Below are 22,264 nucleotides of genomic sequence, written 5' to 3'. Positions count from 1 at the left end.
AGCCATACTAGGACCGTTTGCTTTGATTACTTATTGTTCTTGACCTAACACTCTAACAGATCTTGTCAATGATTTAAACAATAAGGGCTGCTGTAGTGGGGCCTTTTCTAACTCATGGGTGACATAAAAGGTTTGGCTGTACACTAAAGTAGGCTCTCCAAGAGTACCTGGAGATCCAGTTCGAAGGTGTGCCTAGTTTTTACATAGTGCAGACATAGTAAATGCTCATTTCATGTGTGCAAGTGCAAGAGATGCGGCATGTTTCATTATGTGGTGTTGTTTTGTTATAATCTCATCCTTTTGTGTTCACAGACTGGAAAGTATGCATATTTATCTTCCAAGGAGACGAGTAACTAGTTTGTGTCACCTTGCAGAAGGGGTGCAATGAAGATAAGATTGAGGATTTCCAGGTACAAGATGTTAGGAAGGAGCCTTGCAAGAGAAGTAGGAGCTGCGCTGAGCCTCTTCAACTTGTTAAGGTAAGTCACTGTATCCAACTCAACGTTCAATTCCTTGTTTGTTTTAGGCATAGTTAATTTGCTCTTTTCAATTGCTTTATTTGTCCTCGGTTAATGAGATGCCCAAAGAATGATGCCTGATGTTGGGTACTTGTATAGCTATTAGTTGACATAATTAAAGGCCTTACCATTTAATTACTCTGTCGAAGTGCGCCTGAAGCTTTGAAGTCTATTAACCAACTATTATTGAATGAGGCTCACAATCTAGTTTATACTAGGCTAATGATTGCATAGTTTTGCTTGTTGTAGTATGTTTGTATGAAATCATCTGTTGTTCATTATGCTCCCTAAGACTTTAATTGAGTTACAGAATGGCCAACAACTTGCTTACTTCTACGCAACGTGATGTCTAAATTTGTAACTTGTCTGTGTTTTGGATTGGGCGCCAACATCATGCTCCTCTGGTGAGCTAAGAGAGATTTCTCTATGCATGCTGCACATACTACCTTTTTATAATTTTTAAAATATCACCTGCTTATGCTTCATGACGTGTAACATTATTGTTAGTCATGTTTTGCCATGTACAAAATAGTCTGTCTTGCTTGCTTCACTATTGTAACTATATTTTTGCCCTAGTCATGTGTACTTACAGAAACATTTCAGGATGAAGTGACATCAACACAAAGATCTGCGAGCAGAGCAGCATGGCCGTTACCGAATGATTATGGATTGGAATTGGAATGTGCTAATGTTCTTGAGCATCAACTAGAGGTGGCAAGACAACGTGTACGTGATTATGAACAAACAATCAACAAGTTGAGACTGGACATGCAGGTATTAGATGCAGGAGTCAAAAAATGAAACAAGACACTGAGGTGACAACGAAGGTATTGGAGATTTTGCAGACTGAAATTTGTGCTATCTAAATCCGGCCAATCCTATTTTCTGAAGAGATTATAGTTCAAATGGTAAGTTATGTTGATGCGCGTCCATGATGTATGAGGTGTATTTGCCCAGTGTATGTAATTTGCTATTTGTGTATGCTTTATTATCACTAGTGCCGAACCATAATGCCCAGTGGGTATAATCGGATGTAATTACTTTATTGTATAGTGTAGGATTATTCTACGTTTCTATGCCTTAGTCTCTTTATTGTATAGTGTATGTTTTTTAGAGGTGATAGTATAGAGTAGGATAATTCTTTGAATATGCTATGTCGTTCAAACGGGAGCCAACTCGTCCAAACGTTGTAGTGACCATGGTTGTCCACAGGCCGTACGATCCATGGGCCATCTACGTGACGGACGATCCATGCCCTTCTATGGGATGTCGGATTCGTGGGCCTTCTATGGGCTGTCGGATCCATGGGCCTTCTATGGGCCATCGGATCAATGGGCCATCTATGGGCCGTTGGGTCAGTGGGCCTTCCACGCCCCGTAGGATCCATGGGCCTTCTGCGGGCCGTCTCGTCTATGGGCCTTGCACGGGCCATATAAGGGGCCGTAAACGGGCTCGAGTTGAAATCGTCCGTTCATGGGCCGACCATAATGGGCCGTCATTAATTGGCCGTATTTGATGACGCTATGAAAACGGCCCAACGTATTAACGAGCCTCAAATGGGCCGACTGTAACCATGGGCTGAATTTGGACCACAAGCAGAAAATGACAGTAACGGGACAAAAGTAAACGAATGCTAGAAATGAGCCCAAGAATAAATGGGCCCTGAGAAAGCCGAAAGATAACATAGGCTGGAAACCGCCCAACGGAATAATGGGCCGTTAATGGGTATAAAGTGATACATTGTTAATTACGGGCAAGTTTTACCATGGGCCATTAGTGGGCCGAGGGTTACTAAGGGCCTCATATGGGCCGAAAGACATCATGCGCCATACATGGGACGGAAGTTAAAACGGGCTGGAATTATATTGGACAGCCCAGATGACATTACTGGGCCTAATTTGGATAGGCCGTAAATGGGCCCTGGGTTAGCGGGCTATAAATGGGCTATATGCGAACACGCCGTTACCAGGCTTACTGTGGGCCGGACCGCCACCTTTTAACCAAGTCAAACGGGCCGGCCTTTTCACGGGAATGGGTCTCTATTTGGCCATGCCACGCGTCGATGTATCATAGGCGCTTTGTGTCCAATGATTGGATGGCATCTGTCCCAACGGCGAGCCGACACGTGTTCCCTCCACCCAATGATGATTTTACACATGGAAAATCCCCATTGGTCGGGGCTGTTAACAGGTTATCAGATCCAAAACCGGACCCGATAGCTTAACGGCGTTCCATTACGGTGGATGCCATGTGTCGGTCACCCTTGACGAAAGCACTTCTGTGACGCGCGATTTGTCGTCATGGAAGTGGACACTTCCGTGATGATAATTTTGGTAATGTCATGGAACACTTCTACGACAACACAGGTATGACTATCGTGATTCTGTCATAAAATTGTCATGGATGTACATGCATGACAGAAAACGTGACCTACTATGACAAACACGTATCATCACGGAAGTGTATTTTTTTGTAGTGCTTGCCATTTGCTAGCTACGCCAGTTAAGCATGCTCGGTTTACCCATTGTGTGTGCTGCTCCTGCCTTTCCTTCACAAATTCTAGTGAATTGTGCTATCTAATATTACCATGCAATCTGTTGCTCTAGTGTATATGTTCTATATGTCGTGTAGTATGGTGCTCACTTATTAACTGTTTTGTTAATTAGTTGTCGTCTTTAGTTAACTGTTTGGTTCAATTCTGCAAATGTGATATTCAATTCTTCAGGATGCAATTTTGTATTGTCTTCCCAATGAGAAATAAATCGAATTTATCTTTACAAAATACATGAGAAACGAATACAATTGCTATATTTCCAAGTTATCAAGCATGCTTGGTTTGGCTATACATTGTGCAATGTGGTGCTCAGTTAATGTTTGGTTCATTTGTCTTGTCGTGTTTAGTTAAATGTTTGGTTCAATTCTGGAATGTGATTTTCAATAGTTGTGGGTGCATTTTTTTATTGTATACGATGTGAGGAATAAATTGAATTTGGCTGTAGTAAATACATGAGAAGCAAATACAACTGCTACAATTGGTTGTAGTTAACTGTTTGGTTAACTGTCTGATCTTCTATTAGGAGTATGTCATATTGTGCAATGTGGTGCTCGGTCAATGTTTGGTTCATTTGTTGTGGTGTTTAGTTAACTGCTTGGTTCAATTCTGCAATGCGATGTCCAATTGTCGTGGGTTGAATTTTGTATTGTTGTGCATGTGAGCAATAAATCGAATTTGGCTGCACTTAATACATGAGAAACATATACAAGTACTATATTTCCTAGTTCTTAATCATGCTTGGTTTGGATAAATGGGTTTTCCATGTGGCTTGAATTAATCTGATGAATCTACAATGTGCTTATTTTTCATTAACATATTTTACTGATAGCATGCGAACCCTTACTTAACCTGATGACTAACTACCGTATATGTGTTGCAGGGAAACAATGGGAAGCACTGAGGTTTACAATCGAGGTTAGCACGTGCATGGTCCGTTGTCTAATAGCACATTATTGTGCAATTGCAGGAACCATTCTAATATTTAGGTTTTTTACAATTTGGTCTTGCACATGTAGGTCCTGCTGTCAGAGGTTTTTGACCCACTGTTTGACCCTTTTTGCATATGGGGAAATGAGTTGTCCACGGATATCAATCAAATCAAGAAACTCAGAAATATTGTTAGGATAAAGAAATTAGCAACAAAAAACAACAAGATCTTTGTCTGCACAATGAAGAAGACATCAGTTCACTACAAGATGGTACTAACTATTATACCTTGCCTTTTTTTATTCCTTTACCCCATTTCCAATATAGAGAAGATATTTATGCACATCCTTGTTTTCAGGCCTTTCCAAAGCAGTTCACTGATGATTACCTCTCAAACCACCTCTATGGTCAGGAGGCGAGGAAAGTTTTCATACAACACCCACAGTTCAATATTGAAGTGTTCCTGAAGAGGACGAAGGACGAACGGTCAATCGTCCACGCGCACTGCCCTAGAGTTGCTAAGACCTTCAACATGAATGAAGACGCAATATTCGCCTTCCATTTCAGTAGTTTTCTAGATGAAATGCATCTGTCTATATACCGTCTATGATGCTAATTTCGAGAAGTTCTACATGTTGCATGTGAAACTTGGTGCTGGTGCAGTTGCGTAATGGGGTAGCCGAGTGCTGAAGCCATATCATGTTATCCTCTGATGTATTTCAATTATGAAATTTTGCTTCCCTAATATGGAAATGAAATATATTATGTGATTAATATGAATGTCAATTAGATTAATAAATGGATTATTAATAATAGGGCAATTAGCCTGCTAATGGCGAATTAGCCTGCAAATTGGGTTTTTCTATTGCAAACGGTTATTGAAAAAATACCCTGGGCGATGACCTCAGGCAACGCACACAGTTTCTAGGAATAAACTGTGTTGGATCAATGAACAATCACACACGACTTTCTCTTGAAAACTGTTTGCGTTAGGCCACCTTGCGCAAACGGTTACCACATAAAAACTGTGTGTGATGGATAGCCTTTGCCACATAGTTTCTTCTAAGGACCGTGTGCGATGCATTCAATAACGTAAATGATAAAATTGTTAATTCGTGTGCAATGGCAATGCTATCACAAATGATTTAACGGGAAAAATTGTGTGTGATGTACCTGTGAACGGAAACATTTTCCATGGAGCGACTGTGTGGGATGTACATACCAACGGAAACGTTTAGCGGGGACTGACTGTGTGGGATGTACTTTCGACTGAAAACAATTTCGCCTGTATAATTGTACTTTTTTAGATCTACTATATGTATTTTCTGTATTTGAGCGCTCATCGGTCGCACGTGAACTCATTTTGTCGAGCGTGTGTGCCAGGAGGGCATATCCCCGACGGTTTCTGGGTCGTCTGGGAAGGACCCCCTATCGCCGTCACTCACTAGGTGATGGTTCCAAATGCCATCACAGAAAGGGGTTAAACACCGTTTGTATATCACCGATGCGTACTAGTGCATGTACACACCTATTAATATCAAATTGTTGTCATCCAAACACTATCTCTATGTTGTTGCATTTATATTTACCTCCCTCATAAAATGTTCAATTTGTTATTTATAGTACATGAGTAAGAACTTGTAGCATTGTTGTAGTTAATTATAGCTTTTGATATTTCAGAATTTGGTTGTTGTCTCAGTAGCAATTAATTCATTTGCACATTGATCTTTTTGAGAAGATAGGTCATAATTAACCTGTTTCTTCAGGTTTTTCAAATAAGTATTTGTGATTTTCTATGTTTCTATAAACCCATTTCCCCTACAGTTGTTACTGATCTAGTTTTAAATATTACAGGATGAACGGAAGTGTTCTTACTTGGAGTGGGTTGATCAAGAGTGGCCACAGTCTTTGAGGATGTGCCTAGCAAAGCTCTAGAGCATGTATGAGGAAGAGAACAAAGGTAAGCTTAGAGAAAGTGTTGTCAACGTTGAGAATATTTGAAGATGCGGGATAAAAAGAGGAAGGTGGAGAATGTGCTCAGATTTTTTAAATCAGACTTTGCTAAGATGGTGTTGGCGAAGTAGGAGGCACTTTCCTAGTTGGCCAGTGCAAAATAGGTTCTTACTGAATTGAAAGCATAGGTGGATAAGACGAGCCTGGATGATCTCGATTAGGGAAATGAATATATTGTTCTTATATTGTTCTTATGAAGTTGAACTAGCTATATGTTGTACTGTGATGTTTTCAGGTAGCAATCGTACTGTGATGTTAAAATATATTTATGTGCCTAATATGAAATTGGCAAACAGTTGTTCGACATGAAATGTGAATTTGCGTAATACTGGAATTATTAATTGTAAACTAATGAACCTGCTAAATGTGTCATGGAACTTTGCAAATGGCTCTAGCAGTAAAAGCGCTTGTGATGGATAGCCCAATGCCACACAGTTTTCTTCATCAAATCGTGTGTGATGTTGTTGATAAAAGCAAACGGTTAACCAAGGAAGAGCGTGTGTGAGATTTACACCTATCGCACACGAGCCTATATATAAACCTGTGTGGGATGTACATACGAACAAAAACGTTTTCCATGGATTGACTGTGTGGGATGTACATATGAACGGAGACGTTTTCCCTGGATTGACTATGTGGGATGTACATAATAACGAAAACGTATTCCTTGGATTGACAGTGTGTGATAAACATACGAACGGAAATGTTTTTCTGGGATTCACCGTGTGGGATGTACATACAAACAAAAACGATTGGGTTTCGATGCCTCGACCGATCGCACACGAGGTCATTTTTCCCCAGCCTATGTGCCAGGAGGGCCTATCCCCGACGGTTTCTGGGTCGTGTGGGTAGGACCCTCCTATCGCCCACACTCACTTGGCGATGGTTCCAAATGCTGTCGCGGAAAGGGGTTAAAAACTGTGTGTATAGCACCGACGTGTACCAGTGTTAGGTCAAGCCCTACGGAGATCGCATCACCATCACCATCACCACACCGTCATGCTGCCAGAACTCATCTACTACCTCACTGTCTTGCTGCATCAAGAAGGTGGAGGACGTCACTTAACATAACGTGAGCAGAACACGGAGGTGTCGTGCGTTCGGTACTTGATCGGTTGGAGCGCGAAGAAGTTCGACTACATCAACCGCATTGTTTAATGCTTCCGCTTACGGTCTACAAGGGTACGTAGACACACTCTCCCCCTCTCGTTGCTACGCATTTCCATGTATAGATCTTGTGCGTGCGTAGAACTTTTCAATGTTTCCCAATAGCACGGCCCCCTCCCCCTCCCTGCCGCCGCCGCCGCCGACTGGTGATAACCCACAAGTATAGGGGATCGCAACAGCTTTCGAGGGTAGAGTACTCAACCCAAATTTATTGATTCGACACAAGGGGAGCCAAAGAATATTCTCAAGTATTAGCAGTTGAGTTGTCAATTCAACCACACCTGGAAACTTAGTATCTGCAGCAAAGTGTTTAGTAGCAAAGTCATATGATAGTGGCGGTAGCGGCAACAAAAGTAAAGACAGCAAAAGTAATGTTTTTGGTATTTTGTAGTGATTGTAACAGTAGCAGCGGGAAAGTAAATAAGAGTAAACCAGTATATGGAAAAATCGTTGGCACCGGATCAGTGATGGATAATTATGCCGGATGCGGTTCATCATGTAACAGTCATAACATAGGGTGACACAGAACTAGCTCCAATTCATCAATGTAATGTAGGCATGTATTCCATATATAGTCATACGTGCTTATGGAAAAGAACTTGCATGACATCTTTTGTCCTACCCTCCCATGGCAGTGGGGTCCTATTGGAAACTAAGGGATATTAAGGCCTCCTTTTAATAGAGAACCTGAACAAAGCATTAGCACATAGTGAATACATGAACTCGTCAAACTATGGTCATCACCGGGAGTGGTCCCGATTATTGTCACTTCGGGGTTGCCGGATCATAACACATAGTAGGTGACTATAGACTTGCAAGATAGGATCAAGAACTCACATATATTCATGAAAACATAATAGGTTCAGATCTGAAATCATGGCACTCGGGCCCTAGTGACAAGCATTAAAAATAGCAAAGTCATAGCAACATCAATCTTAGAACATAGTGGATACTAGGGATCAAACCCTAACAAAACTAACTCGATTACATGATAAATCTCATCCAACCCATCACCGTCCAGCAAGCCTACGATGAAATTACTCACGCACGGCGGTGAGCATCATGAAATTGGTGATGGAGGATGGCTGATGATGACGACGGCGATGAATCCCCCTCTCCGGAGCCCTGAACAGACTCCAGACCAGCCCTCCCGAGAGGTTTTAGGGCTTGGCGGCGGCTCCGTATCGTAAAACGCGATGATTTCTTCTCTCTGATTTTTTTCTCTCCGATAACAAATATATAGAGTTGGAGTTGGCGTCGGAGGGTTTTCAGGGGGCCCACAAGGTAGGGGGCACGCCTTAGGGAGGGGGGCGCCCCCCACCCTCGTGAGAAGGGTGTGGGCCCCGTGGTCTTCATCTTTGGAGATGATTTTTTATTGTTTTTTCTAAGATGTTCCGTGGAGTGTCAGGTCATTCCGAGAATATTTGTTTTCTGCACATAAAACTACATCATGGCAATTCTGCTGAAAACAACGTCAGTCCGGGCTAGTTCCATTCAAATCATACAAGTTAGAGTCCAAAACAAGGGCAAAAGTGTTTGGAAAAGTAGATACGACGGAGACGTATGAACGCCCCCAAGCTTAAACCCTTGCTTGTCCTCAAGCAATTCAGTTGACAAACTAAAAGAACGAAAGAAAAACTTTTACAAACTCTGTTTGCTCTTGTTGTTGTAACTATGTCAAGCCAGTATTCAAGTTTTCAGCATAGATCATAACTAACCACATTTGCAATAATTCTCAGATCTCACAATTACTCATATCAATAGCATAATCAACTAGCAAGTCATAATAATAAATCTCAGATGACAACACTTTCTCAAAACAATCATAATATGATATAACAAAATGGTATCTCGCTAGCCCTTTCTGAGACCGCAAAACATAAATGCAGAGCACCTTTAAAGATCAAGGACTAACTAGACATTGTAATTCATGGTAAAAGAGATCCAATCATAGTCATGCCCAATATAAATTAACAGTGATGAATGCAAATGATGGCTGTGCTCTCCAGCTAGTGATTTTTAATAAGAGGGTGATAACTCAACATAAAAGTAAATGGATAGGCCCTTCACAGAGGGAAGCAGGAATTTGTAGAGGTGCCAGAGCTCGGTTTTGAAATAGAGATAAATTGTATTTTGAGCGATATACTTTCATTGTCAACGTAACAACTAAGAGATGGCGATATCTTCCATGCTAAACACATTATAGGTGGTTCCCAAACAGAATGGTAAAGTTTATACTCCCCCTCCAACAACAAGCATCAATCCATGGCTTGCTCGAAACAACGAGTGCCTCCAACATACATCAGGTCCCAGGGGGAGTTTTTTTTGCAATTAATTTTGATTTAGTTTGCATAAAGCATGGGCTGGGCATCCCGGTGACCAGCCATTTTCTCGTGAGTGAGGAGCGGAGTCCACTCCTCTTGAGAATAACCCGCCTAACACGGAAGATAAGGACATCCTTTGTTGATACATGAGCTATTCGAGCATACAAAATAGAATGTTTATTTGAAGGTTTAGAGTTTGGCACATACAAATTTACTTGGAACGGCGGGTAGATACCGCATATAGGAAGGTATAGTGGACTCATCTGGAATAACTTTGAGGTTTAAGGGATTGGATGCACAAGCAGTATTCCCGCTTAGTACAAGTGAAGGCTAGCAAAAGACTGGGAAGCGACCAACTAGAGAGCGACAACATCCATGTACATGCATTAAAATTAATAAATATTGGATGCAAGCATGAGTAGGATATAATCCACCATGAACATAAATATCATGAAGGCTATGTTGATTTTGTTTCAACTACATGCGTGAACATGTGCCAAGTCAAGTCACTTAAATCATTCAAAAGAGGATACCACCCCATCATACCACATCATAATCATCTCAATAGCATGTTGGCACACAAGGTAAACCATTATAACTCATAGCTAATCAAGCATGGCACAAGCAACTATGATCTCTAATTGTCATTGCAAACATGTTTATTCATAATAAGCTGAATCAAGAACGAGGGACTCATCATATTTACAAAAACAAAAGAGGTCGAGTTCATACCAGCTTTTCTCATCTCAGTCAGTCCATCATATATCATCATAATTGCCTTTCACTTGCATGACCGAACGCTGTGGATAATAATAAGAGTGCACGTGCATTGGACTAAGCTGGAATCTGCGAGCATTCAATAAACAGGAGAAGACAAGGCAATATGGCTCTGGGTTAAATCAACAATAATGCATATAAGAGCCACTTCAACAATTTAATTATGGTCTTCTCCTACGGACCCCCAAAGAAAAGAAAAAAAATAAAACTATTTACACGGGAAAGCTCCCAACAAGCAAAAGAAGAACGGGAAATATTTTTGGGTTTTCTTTTTAATTATTACTACTATAGCAGAAAAATAAACTACTACTAACTTTTTTTGTTTTTCTTAAGGTTTAACAAACACACAAGAAGAAAGCAGGAAAAAGAAAATAAACTAGCATGGATATTACAGTGAAAAAGTATGAGCACCGACATCTCGCAATGAGTGTGTGTGAGCATAAATGTAATGTCGGTGAGAAATATGTACTCCCCCAAGCTTAGGCTTTTAGCCTAAGTTGGTCTATGGCCACGGCTGGCCTGGCGAATATCCATAATAATAGTTGTTGGGGTCGTACTGTGATGAGGAGGAATAGTTAGGATCATACTGTGATGAAGAAGAATACTCTGACTGCCACTGGCTGACAGTCATCTCTGGATCCCAAGAATAAACAGATTGTCGTGGAGGCTCATCTTGTGGCTCATGTTCCGGGGCTGGTGCAGGATTCTTGTAAGCTTGGACGGCAGCCCACGTAACGAGGTAGGGTCCTACAAAATTAAACAAAGAAGGAGCAGGCAACGTAATAGTTTCAGGATGATGTTTGTTCAAGAACAATTGATATTTAAGCTCTCCTGCCCTATTCTTAACAATAAAATCATGTGCCACCATACTTTTATGATCTAGATAAACATGGGGCAGCACCTTTTCTTCCTTCTCAGCATGCCTAATAGGTATGTTAAAATGTGCAGCTAGTTGTGTGGCATAGACGCCTCCAAAGATGGGACCCTTAGTACGGTTCATACTTAACCGTCTAGCAATAATACCGCCCATACTAAAAGAGTTATCACTGTATAAACCGTGGTGCAGAATAATTATATCAGGGATACTCAGGTTTCCACTATTTCCGCATCCAATTAAACAACGACTAGCAAATAATGCAAAGTAGCGTAAAACAGGAAAATGTATGCCAGTGATTCGTGCATCGGAAACCTTTCTAGTTTCTCCTACAATGATAGTATCAATAAACCCAGCCACATCATCATGATGTGGTTCTTCTGTCTTGCCCTCAAAAGGGATTAAACAAATCCGACAGAAATCATAAAGTGACATCTCCTTATGCTCATCATATAAATGAAAGTACACCGTAGGTGGTGAGTTCCTAGAATGAAAATGAAAGTTTTGCACAAAAGTATTTGTGAGTAAGAGATACTGATCGCATTGGTCGTGGAGGAAAGCGGTGAGGCCTGCATTGTGAGCCAATTCATGAAAATCTTCATAGATACCGGCTGCTCTCAAGAAATCTTCAGAAGGCCATTCACACGCCCGAATCTCCATGGTGCGCGGCAAATTATACTTAGGCTTCGGTGCCTTTTCCTTCGAGCTTTGGCTCGACGAGCCCCTAAAAAATCTCCTCATTATTTTTCTGAAACAATGTGAAATTTTTAGTAACTTCAAACAAAAATGAACCAACTTCAATAAAACTGATTGCAACTACTCCTACAAGTGCCTAGAGCCTATATCAAGCATTAGAACTACTTGGAACCATATAAATTTGACATGCCAGCTCAAGAACATGGTCACCTATGTAGCACAAATTTGCAAAGAATAAAGCACTAGAACAAAAACTAATCAAACCAATGGAGGAGTCACATACCAAGGAACAATCTCCCCAAGCAGTTTTGCGAGAGGTGCTTTGAGCAAGGAGATCGAAAATCACAGCAAAAGTGGCTGGAACTCGTGCTTGAGTTGGTTTTTTGGGTTAGCGTGAGATAGAGGAAGAAGATGGGTGCTGGGATAAGTGGAGGAGGGCCACCATGGGCCCACGAGGCAGGGGGGCGCCATATAGGGGGGGGGGGCACGCCCACCACCCTCGTGGCCAGGTGGCAGCTCCTCCCACGGTAATTTTTGCATAGTAAATCCTCAAATATTCCCGAAATAATCATATTAAATTGGCATGGCATTCTGAGGACTTTTATTTTCGGGATATTTTTATATTGCACGGATAAGTCAGGAAAAAGACAGAAAATACTATTTTTACTTTATTTAATATAAATAACAGAAAGTAAAAGTGGGGTACAGAAGTTTGTGTTTCTAGTTTCATCCATCTCATGCTCATCCAAAAGAATCCACTAATAAGGTTGATCAAGTCTTGTTAACAAACTCATTTCGATAATCATGAAACCGGAGAAATTTCGAATAACACTAACCTACCTCAACGGGATATGCACATCCCCAATAATAAGTATATCATATTTCTTCTTGACAGTAGGAACAGGAAATTCAAAACCTCCAAATATAATCAATGGAATTTTTCCAATAGAGTTGATACTATGAACTTGAGGTTGTTTCCTTGGAAAGTGTACCGTATGCTCAGTACCATTAACATGAAAAGTGACATTGCCTTTATTGCAATCAATAACATCCCCTGCAGTATTAAGAAAAGGTCTTCCAAGAATAATAGACATACTATCATCCTCGGGAATATCAAGAATAACAAAGTCCATTAAAATAGTAACGTTTGCAACCACAATAGGAACATCCTCACAAATACCGACAGGTATAGCAGTTGATTTATCAGCCATTTGCAAAGATATTTCAGTAGGTGTCAGCTTATTCAAGTCAAGTCTACGATATAAAGAGAGAGGCATAACACTAACACCGGCTCCAAGATCACATAAAGCAGTTTTAATATAATTTCTTTTAATGGAGCAAGGTATAGTAGGTACTCCGGGGTCTCCAAGTTTCTTTGGTATTCCACCCTTAAAAGTATAATTAGCAAGCATGGTGGAAATCTCAGCTTCTGGTATCTTTCTTTTATTAGTAATGATATCCTTCATATATTTAGCATAAGGATTTGTTTTGAGCACATCAGTTAATCTCATACGCAAAAGATAGGCCTAATCATTTCAGCAAAGCGCTCAAAATCCTCATCATCCTTTTTCTTGGATGGTTTCGGAGGAAAAGGCATGGGTTTCTGAACCCAAGGTTCCCTTTCTTTACCATGTTTCCTAGCAACAAAGTCTCTTTTATCAGAACGTTGACTCTTTGATTGTGGGTTATCAAGATCAACAGCAGGTTCAATTTCTACATCATTATCATTACTAGGTTGAGCATCATCATGAACATCATCACTAATATTTTTACTAGGTTCATGTTCATTACCAGATTGTGTTTCAGCATCAGACATAGAAATATCATTTGGATTATCAGGTGGTTCAGCAATAGGTTCACTAGAAGTTTGCACAGTTCTATGATTTTTCTTCTTCTTCTTTTTAGAAGAACTAGGAACATCGATATTATTTCTCTGAGAATCTTGCTCGATTCTCTTAGGGTGGCCTTCAGGATACAAAGGTTCCTGAGTCATTCTACCAGTTCTAGTAGCCACACTAACAGCATAATCATTTTTCTTACTATTCATTTCATTAAGCACTTCTTTTTGAGCCTTAAGTACTTGTTCTACTTGAGTGGTAACCATAGAAGCATGTTTGCTAACAAGTTTAAGTTCACCTTTAATATTACCCATATAATCACCCAAGCGTATAATCATATAAGCATTTTCTTTTAATTATCTACCAAAATAAGCATTGAAGTCGTCTTGCTTAAACATAAAGTTATCAAACTCATCCAAGCACTGACTAGCAATTTTAGTAGGAGGAACTTCAGCTTTATCATATCTATAGAGCGAATTTACCTTTACTACCTGTGTCGGGATATCGGGATCAGGAGGTTCTTCAGTAAATAAATAATTAAGATCATATGTTTCTTCAACAGGCGGTGAATTAAGACCATGTATTTCTTCAATAGGAGGTAAATTCTTAACATCTTCAACTTTAATACCTTTTTCTTTCATAGATTTCTTTGCCTCTTGCATACCTTCGGGACTGAGAAATAGAACACCTCTCTTCTTCGGAGTTGGTTTAGGAATAGGCTCGGTAATTGGAGCAGGGGTTGGCTCAGGAGGTGGCTCGGGAGGTGGCTCGGGAGGTGCCCAATTATTTTCATTTTTCAACATATTATTCAATAGAATTTCAGCTTCATCCGGCGTTCTTTCCCTGAAAAGAGAACCAGCACAACAATCCAGGTAATCTCCGGAAGCATCGGTTAGTCCATTATAAAAGATATCAAGTATTTTAGGTTTCTTAAGAGGATAATCAGGCAAAGCATTAAGTAACTTGAGAAGCCTCTCCCAAGCTTGTGGGAGACTCTCTTCTTTAATTTGCACGAAGTTGTATATTTCCCTCAAAGCAGCTTGTTTCTTATGAGCAGGGAAATATTTAGCAGAGAAGTAATAAATCATATCCTGGGGACTACGCACACAACCAGGATCAAGAGAATTAAATCATATCTTAGCATCACCCTTTAATGAGAACGGAAATATTTTGAGTATATAAAAGTAACGCGATCTCTCATCATTAGTGAACAGGGCAGCTATATCATTTAACTTAGTAAGATGTGCCACAACAGTTTTAGATTCATAGCCATAAAACGGATCAGATTCAACCAAAGTAATTATATCAGGATCAACAGAGAATTCATAATCCTTATCAGGAACACATAAGGTGAAGTAGCAAAAGCAGGGTCAGGTTTCATTTTATCTCTAAGTGATTCTTTGTTCCATTTAATTAATAACCTCTTAAGCTCATATCTATCTCTGCAAGCTAAAATAGCGGCAGAAGATTCTATATCAAAAAGATAACCCTCAGGAATAACAGGCATATTTTCATCATCACTATCATCATCGTATTCAGATTCAATAATTTCTTTTTCTCTAGCCCTAGCAATTTGTTCATCAAGAAATTCACTAAGGGGCACAGTAGTATCATGCATAGCAGAAGTGGCATCATCAATAACATGCGACATATCAGAACGAATAGCAGAAGCAGGTGTAGGTGTCGCAAACTTACTCATAACAGAAGGTGAATCAAGTGCAGAGCTAGATGGCAGTTCCTTACCTCCCCTCGTAGTTGAGGGAAAGATCTGGGTTTTTGGATATCTCAAGTTCTTCATAGTGTCCAGCAGATATAAATCCCAAGTGACTCAAAGAATAGAGCTATGCTCCCCGGCAACGGCGCCAGAAATTGGTCTTGATAACCCACAAGTATAGGGGATCACAACAGCTTTCGAGGGTAGAGTATTCAACCCAAATTTATTGATTCGACACAAGGGGAGCCAAAGAATATTCTCAAGTATTAGCAGTTGAGTTGTCAATTCAACCACACCTGGAAACTTAGTATCTGCAGCCAAGTGTTTAGTAGCAAAGTAATATGATAGTGGTGGTAGCAGCAACAAAAGTAAAGGCAGCAAAAGTAATGTTTTTGGTATTTTGTAGTGATTGTAACAGTAGCAGCGAGAAAGTAAATAAGCGTAAACCAGTATATGGAAAACTCTTAGGCACCAGATCAGTGATGGATAATTATACCGGATGCGGTTCATCATGTAATGGTCATAACATAGGGTGACACAGAACTAGCTCCAATTCATCAATGTAATGTAGGCATGTATTCCGTATATAGTCATACGTGCTTATGGAAAAGAACTTGCATGACATATTTTGTCCTACCCTCCCGTGGCAGCGGGGTCCTATTGGAAACTAAGGGATATTAAGGCCTCCTTTTAATAGAGAACCGGAACAAAGCATTAGCACATAGTAAATACATGAACTCCTCAAACTATGGTCATCATCGGGAGTGGTCCCGATTATTGTCACTTCGGGGTTGCCGGATCATAACACATAGTAGGTGACTATAGAGTTGCAAGATAGGATCAAGAACTCACATATATTCATGAAAACATAATAGGTTCAGATCTGTAATCATGGTACTCGGGCCCTAGTGACAAGCATTAAGCATAGCAAAGTCATAGCACCATCAATCTCAGAACATAGTGGATACTAGGGATCAAACCCTAACAAAACTAACTCGATTACATGATAAATCTCATCCAATCCATCACCGTCCAGCAAGCCTACGATGAAATTACTCACGCACGGCGGTGAGCATCATGAAATTGGTGATGGAGGATGGTTGATGATGACGACGGCAACGAATCCCCCTCTCCGGAGCCCCGAACGGACTCCAGATCAGCCCTCCCGAGAGGTTTTAGGGCTTGGCGGCGGCTCTGTATCGTAAAACGCGATGATTTCTTCTCTCTGATTTTTCTCTCTCCGAAAGCAAATATATATAGTTGGAGTTGGCGTCAGAGGGTTTCCAGGGGGCCCACGAGGTAGGGGCCGCGCCCTAGGGGGGGCGCCCCCACCCTCATGAGAAGGGTGTGGGCCCCCTGGTCTTCATCTTTGGCGAGGAATTTTTATTGTTTTTTCTGAGATGTTCCGTGGAGTTTCAGGTCATTCCGAGAATATTTGTTTTCTGCACATAAAACAACATCATGGCAATTCTGCTGAAAATAGCGTCAGTCCGGGTTAGTTCCATTCAAATCATACAAGTTAGAGTCCAAAACAAGGGCACAAGTGTTTGGAAAAGTAGATACAGCAGAGACGTATCAACTGGTGACCCTAGCTATGGCTCGGGTGCTATCATCGACGGAAGGATGTCCTCTTCCCACGTGCGCGTCCTCCCTTCCCAAAGTGGGGGGCAGCGGCGGTGCCTTGCGGCAAACAAGGTGGCGGCGCGGCTCCTTGGCGGCGGGACGGCTTGGTGGCGCGGGGTTGCCGGTGGCGCGCCCCCGGCTCAGATCTGGGCCCTATGGGCCCCATCTGGGTCCTAGTGTGTCGGCCTCCGGTGTGACTTCAATGTCCTCTGCGTGTTGAGGAGGAGGAGCAGCTCGGACCGGGGGCGGTGATGCCGATGGTGTGCCTGCTGTAGTGCAAAGGTGAGAGCTTTATGGACCTATGAGTGCCTGGCTGGGCCTAGTATGCTCCTGCTATTGCACCCGGTTGGCTACCGTCATTGACGGTGGAGGTTGAGCCCTCCCGTGTGCCTATGGTGCTGCTGCCTCTAGTGCCGGCTCCTCTTCTGTGCAGACCTCACTTCATGGTGTCGTGGTGAGACGGCATGGCAAGATTCAAAACCATGGTGGCGCAGGGTGGTGGCCGATTTGGTGGCGGGCTCCGGAGCGCCTGAGGTGAAGGTTGGGATCAGGAGAAATCCTTGTCGGCCTAGCCGGCACTGACACGGTGGCGCATAAGCGTGCCGACGGACCTTCCTAGAGGGCGTCAGGGGTACCCTTCTCTCTCCTTGTCACGTACCAGGGGAAATGATGGAAATATTCCCTAGAGGCAATAATAAAATGGTTATTTTATATTTCCTAAATCATGATAAAGGTTTATTATTCATGCTAGAATTGTATTGACTGGAAACTCAAATACATGTGTGGATACATAAACAAATACCATGTCCCTAGTGAGCTTCTACCAGACTAGCTGGTTGATCAAAGATGGCCAAGGTTTCCTAACAATAGACATGACTTGTCATTTGGTAATGGGATCACATCATTAGGAGAATGATGTGATGGACAAGACCCATCTGTTAGCTTAGCATATTGATCGCTTAGTTTATTGCTATTGCTTTCTTAATGTCAAATACATATTCCTTCGACTATGAGATTATGCAACTCCCGGGTACCGGAGGAATACCTTGTGTGATATCAAACATCACAACATAACTGGGTGATCATAAATATTCTCAACAGGTATCTCCGAAGGAGTTTGTTGAGTTAGCATAGATCGAGATTAGGATTTGTCATTCCTAGTATCGGAGAGGTATCTCCGGGCCCTCTCGGTAATACACATCATAAGAAGCCTTGCAAGCAAAGTGACTAATGAGTTAGTTGCAAGATGATGTATTACGGAAAGAGTAAAGAGACTTGCTGGCAATGAGATTGAACTAGGTAAGAAGATAGCGACGATCGAATCTCGGGCAAGTAACATACCGATAGATAAATGGAATTACGTATTTTGTCATAATGGTTCGACTGATAAAGATCTTCATACAATATGTAGGATCCAATATGGCCATCCAGGTTCTGCTATTGCTTATTGACCGGAGAGGTGTCTCAGTCATGTCTACATAGTTCTCGAACCTTTAGGGTCTGCATGCTTGAATGTTCATCGACGATATAGTGTTATATGAGTTATATGTTTTTGTGCCCGAATATTGTATAGAGTCCCGGATGAGATCACAGACATGACGAGGAGTCTCGAAATGGTCGAGAGGTAAATATTTATATATAGGACGATGGTATTCGGACACCGGAATAGTTTCGGAGTGCAGCGGGTACTCATCGGGTCACCGAAAGGGGTTCCGGGCACCCCCGGCAAGTGTATGGGCCTTATGGGCCAAAAGGGGGGACATACCAGCTCACAAGGGACTGGTGCGCCCCTTCCCTTGGCTGGTCGGCCCTAGGGGAAGGAAAGGGGAGGGGTGGCCCCTCCTGCCTTTCCCTCCTCAGGAGAGAAAGGAAAGGGGGCGCCATCTCCTCCTTTCTTCCTCTCGCACTCCAAATAAGGAAGGGGCGCCACATTGGGGAAGACCCCAAGTAGGATTCGGCCTACTTGGGATGCCCTCCTGGCTCCTCCCTCTCCCCCACCTATATATATGTGGGGCGCCTAGCACACCAGAACATTATCTTAGCCATGTGCGGCGCCCCCCTCCACCGTTTACATCCCCGGTCATATTTTCGTAGTGCTTAGGTGAAGCCCTATGGAGATAGCTTCACCATCACCGTCACCATGCCGTCGTGCTGCTGGAACTCATCTACTACCTCATTGTCTTGCTGGATCAAGAAGTCGGAGAACGTCACTGAGCTGAACATGTGCAGAACGCGGAGGTGTTGTATGTTCGGTACTTGATCGGTGGAGCACGAAGAAGTTTGACTACATCAACCGCGTTGTTAAACGCTTCTGCTTATGGTCTACAAGGGTACATAGACACACTCTCCCTCTCATTTCTATCATCTAGGAAAAGAACCTAAAAATATTCCTTGACTTGAATAAAATCTGGAGTTGTGTTTTATAAGTGAGCATGAATTTCTTATCATTCAATGAGCATCTTGTATTTTATAAAAATTGGGGGTTATATAATCCTTACGTAAGGGCAAGCCTATCCAACTTTCAGGCATTATGATATGTTTAAGGCGTGGATAATTATCATAAGAAATTCCCACCATATCATAAGATTCGTGTTCTTGAAAATCGGCACTTCTCCAAATCCAGAAGATAGATGGAATTCTAGGATTATCCTTTTGGGCAAGGACTTTTATGCATACTTCTTCTGGATTATCTATACCATATTGCATTCTCGTAAGATGATACATGCTAGCTAAATATCCACCGGGTGCTACATCATAAGATCCAACATCCATGAATGTGAAATCATAGATCAAACTACCGAATTGGCAAAATTCGGTGCTATCGCTATAATAGTATCCGCTAAGTTCACGGGCTAGAGATAAGCGAACTTGAACCGCTGACATCTTCCATCGCCATGGATAGATCTTGCATGTGTGTAGATTTTTTTTTGGTTTTCCATGCAATGTTTCCTAACAGTGGCATCCGAGCCAGGTCTATGTGTAGATGATATGCACGAGTAGAACACAAAGAGTTGTGGGTGGTGATAGTCATACTGCTTACCACCAACGTCTTATTTTGATTCGGATGTATTGTGGGTTGAAGTGGACCGGACCAACCTTACATGTCCATGCACATGAGACCGGTTCCACCGACTGACATGCAACTAGTTTTGCATAAAAGGTGGCTGACGGGTGTCTCTTTCTCCTACTTTAGTTGAATTGAATTTGACTACGTTTGGTCCTTGAAGAAGGTTAAAACAGCAAACTTTCTGAATCACCATTGTGGTTTTTGCGTAGTTAAGAACGGTTCTTGCTAGAAGCCCGTAGCAGCCACGTAAAACTTGCAATAATAAAGTAGAGGACGTCTAACTTGTTTTTGCATGGTATGTTGTGATGTGATATGGTCAAGACGTGATGTGATATACATTGTTGTATGAGATGATCATGTTTTGTAATATTGACAACCGGCAAGAGCCTTAGGGTTGTCTCTTAATTATTGTATGAAATGCAAGCGCCAGGTAATTGCTTTACTTTATCGCTATGCGTTAGAAATAGTAGTAGAAGCAATAGTTGGCAAGACAGCCCCGATGCAATGATGGAGATCAAGGTGTCGAGCCGGTGATGATGGAGATCATGACAATTCTTTGAAGATGGAGATCAAAAGCACAAGATGATGATGGCCATATCATGTCAGATATTTTGATTGCATGTGATGTTTATCCTTTATGCATCTTATTTTGCTTAGAACGGCGGTAGCATTATAAGATGATCCCTTCACTTAATTTCAAGATAAAAGTGTTCTCCCAGAGTATGCACCATTGCTACAGTTTGTCGCTTTGAGACACCACGTGATGATCGGGTGTGGTAGACTCTACGTTCACATACAACGGGTGTAAGACAGTTTTGCACATGCAGAATACTTGGGTTAAACTTCACGAGCCTAGCATGTACAGACATGGTCTTGGAACATTGGACACCAAAAGGTCGAACATGAGTCATATAGTAGATGTGATCAACATAGAGATTTTCACCGTTGATGACTACCCCATCTCACATGATGATCGAACATGGGTTGGTTGATTTGGATCATGTATCACTTAGATAAACTTGAGGGATGTTTATTTAAGTGGGAGTTCATTAGTAATTTGATTAATCGAACTTAAATTTATCATGAACTTAGTCTTAATAGTTTTTCATATCTATGTTGTAGATCAATAGCTCGCGATTTAGCTCCCCTAATTTTTGATATGTTCCCAGAGAAAACTAAGTTGAAAGATGATAGTAGCAATAATGCGGACCAGGTCTGTGATCTAAGGATTATCCTCATTGATGCACCGAAGAATTATGTCCTTGATGCACTGCTAGGTGACATACCTATTGCAGGAGCAAATGCAGACGTTGTGAACATTTGGCAAGCTCGATATGATGACTACTTAATAGTTTAGTGCACCATGATTTACGGCTTAGAACCGGGACTTAAAAAATGTTTTGAATGCCATGGAGCATATGAGATGTTGCAAGAGATGAAATTGGTATTTCAGACTCATGCCCATGTCGAGAGGTATGAGACCTATGACAGGTACTTTTCCTACAAGATGGAGGAGAATAGCTCAACTAGTGAGCATGTGCTCAGAATGTCTGGGTACTACAATCACTTGAATCAAGTGGGAGTTAATCTTCCAGATAAGATAGTGATGGACAGAGTTCTCTAGTCACTATCACAAAGCTGCTAGAAGTTCATGATGAACAATAATATGTAAGGGATGACAAAAACGATTCCCGAGCCCTTCCCGATGCTGAAATCGGCGAAGGTAGAAATCAAGAAAGTGCATCAAGTGTTGATGGTAAACAAGGCCACTAGTTTTAAGTGAAAGGGCAAAGGAAAGAAAGGGAACTTCAATAAGAATGGTAAGCAAGTTGTCACTCCCGTGAAGAAGCCCAAAGCTAGATCTAAGGCTGAAAATGAGTTCTTCTACTACAAAGGGAATGGTCACTAGAAACGGAATTGCCCCAAATACTTGGTGGATAATACGGATGGCAAAGTGAACAAAGGTATATTTGATGTACATATTATTGATCTCTACCTTACTAGTTTTCGTAGTAGCCCCTGGGTATTTCATACTGCTTCGGTTGCTAAGATTAGTAACTCGAAACAGGAGTTGCAGAATAAATAGAGACTAGTTAAGGGCGAGGTGACGATGTGAGTTGGAAATGATTCCAAGGTTGATACGATCACCATCGCACACTCCCTCTACTTTCG

This window comes from Triticum aestivum, chromosome 2A (assembly GCF_018294505.1).
Source record: "Triticum aestivum cultivar Chinese Spring chromosome 2A, IWGSC CS RefSeq v2.1, whole genome shotgun sequence".
Classification (NCBI taxonomy): Eukaryota; Viridiplantae; Streptophyta; class Magnoliopsida; order Poales; family Poaceae; genus Triticum; species Triticum aestivum.
This window is presented reverse-complemented; position numbering follows the sequence as displayed.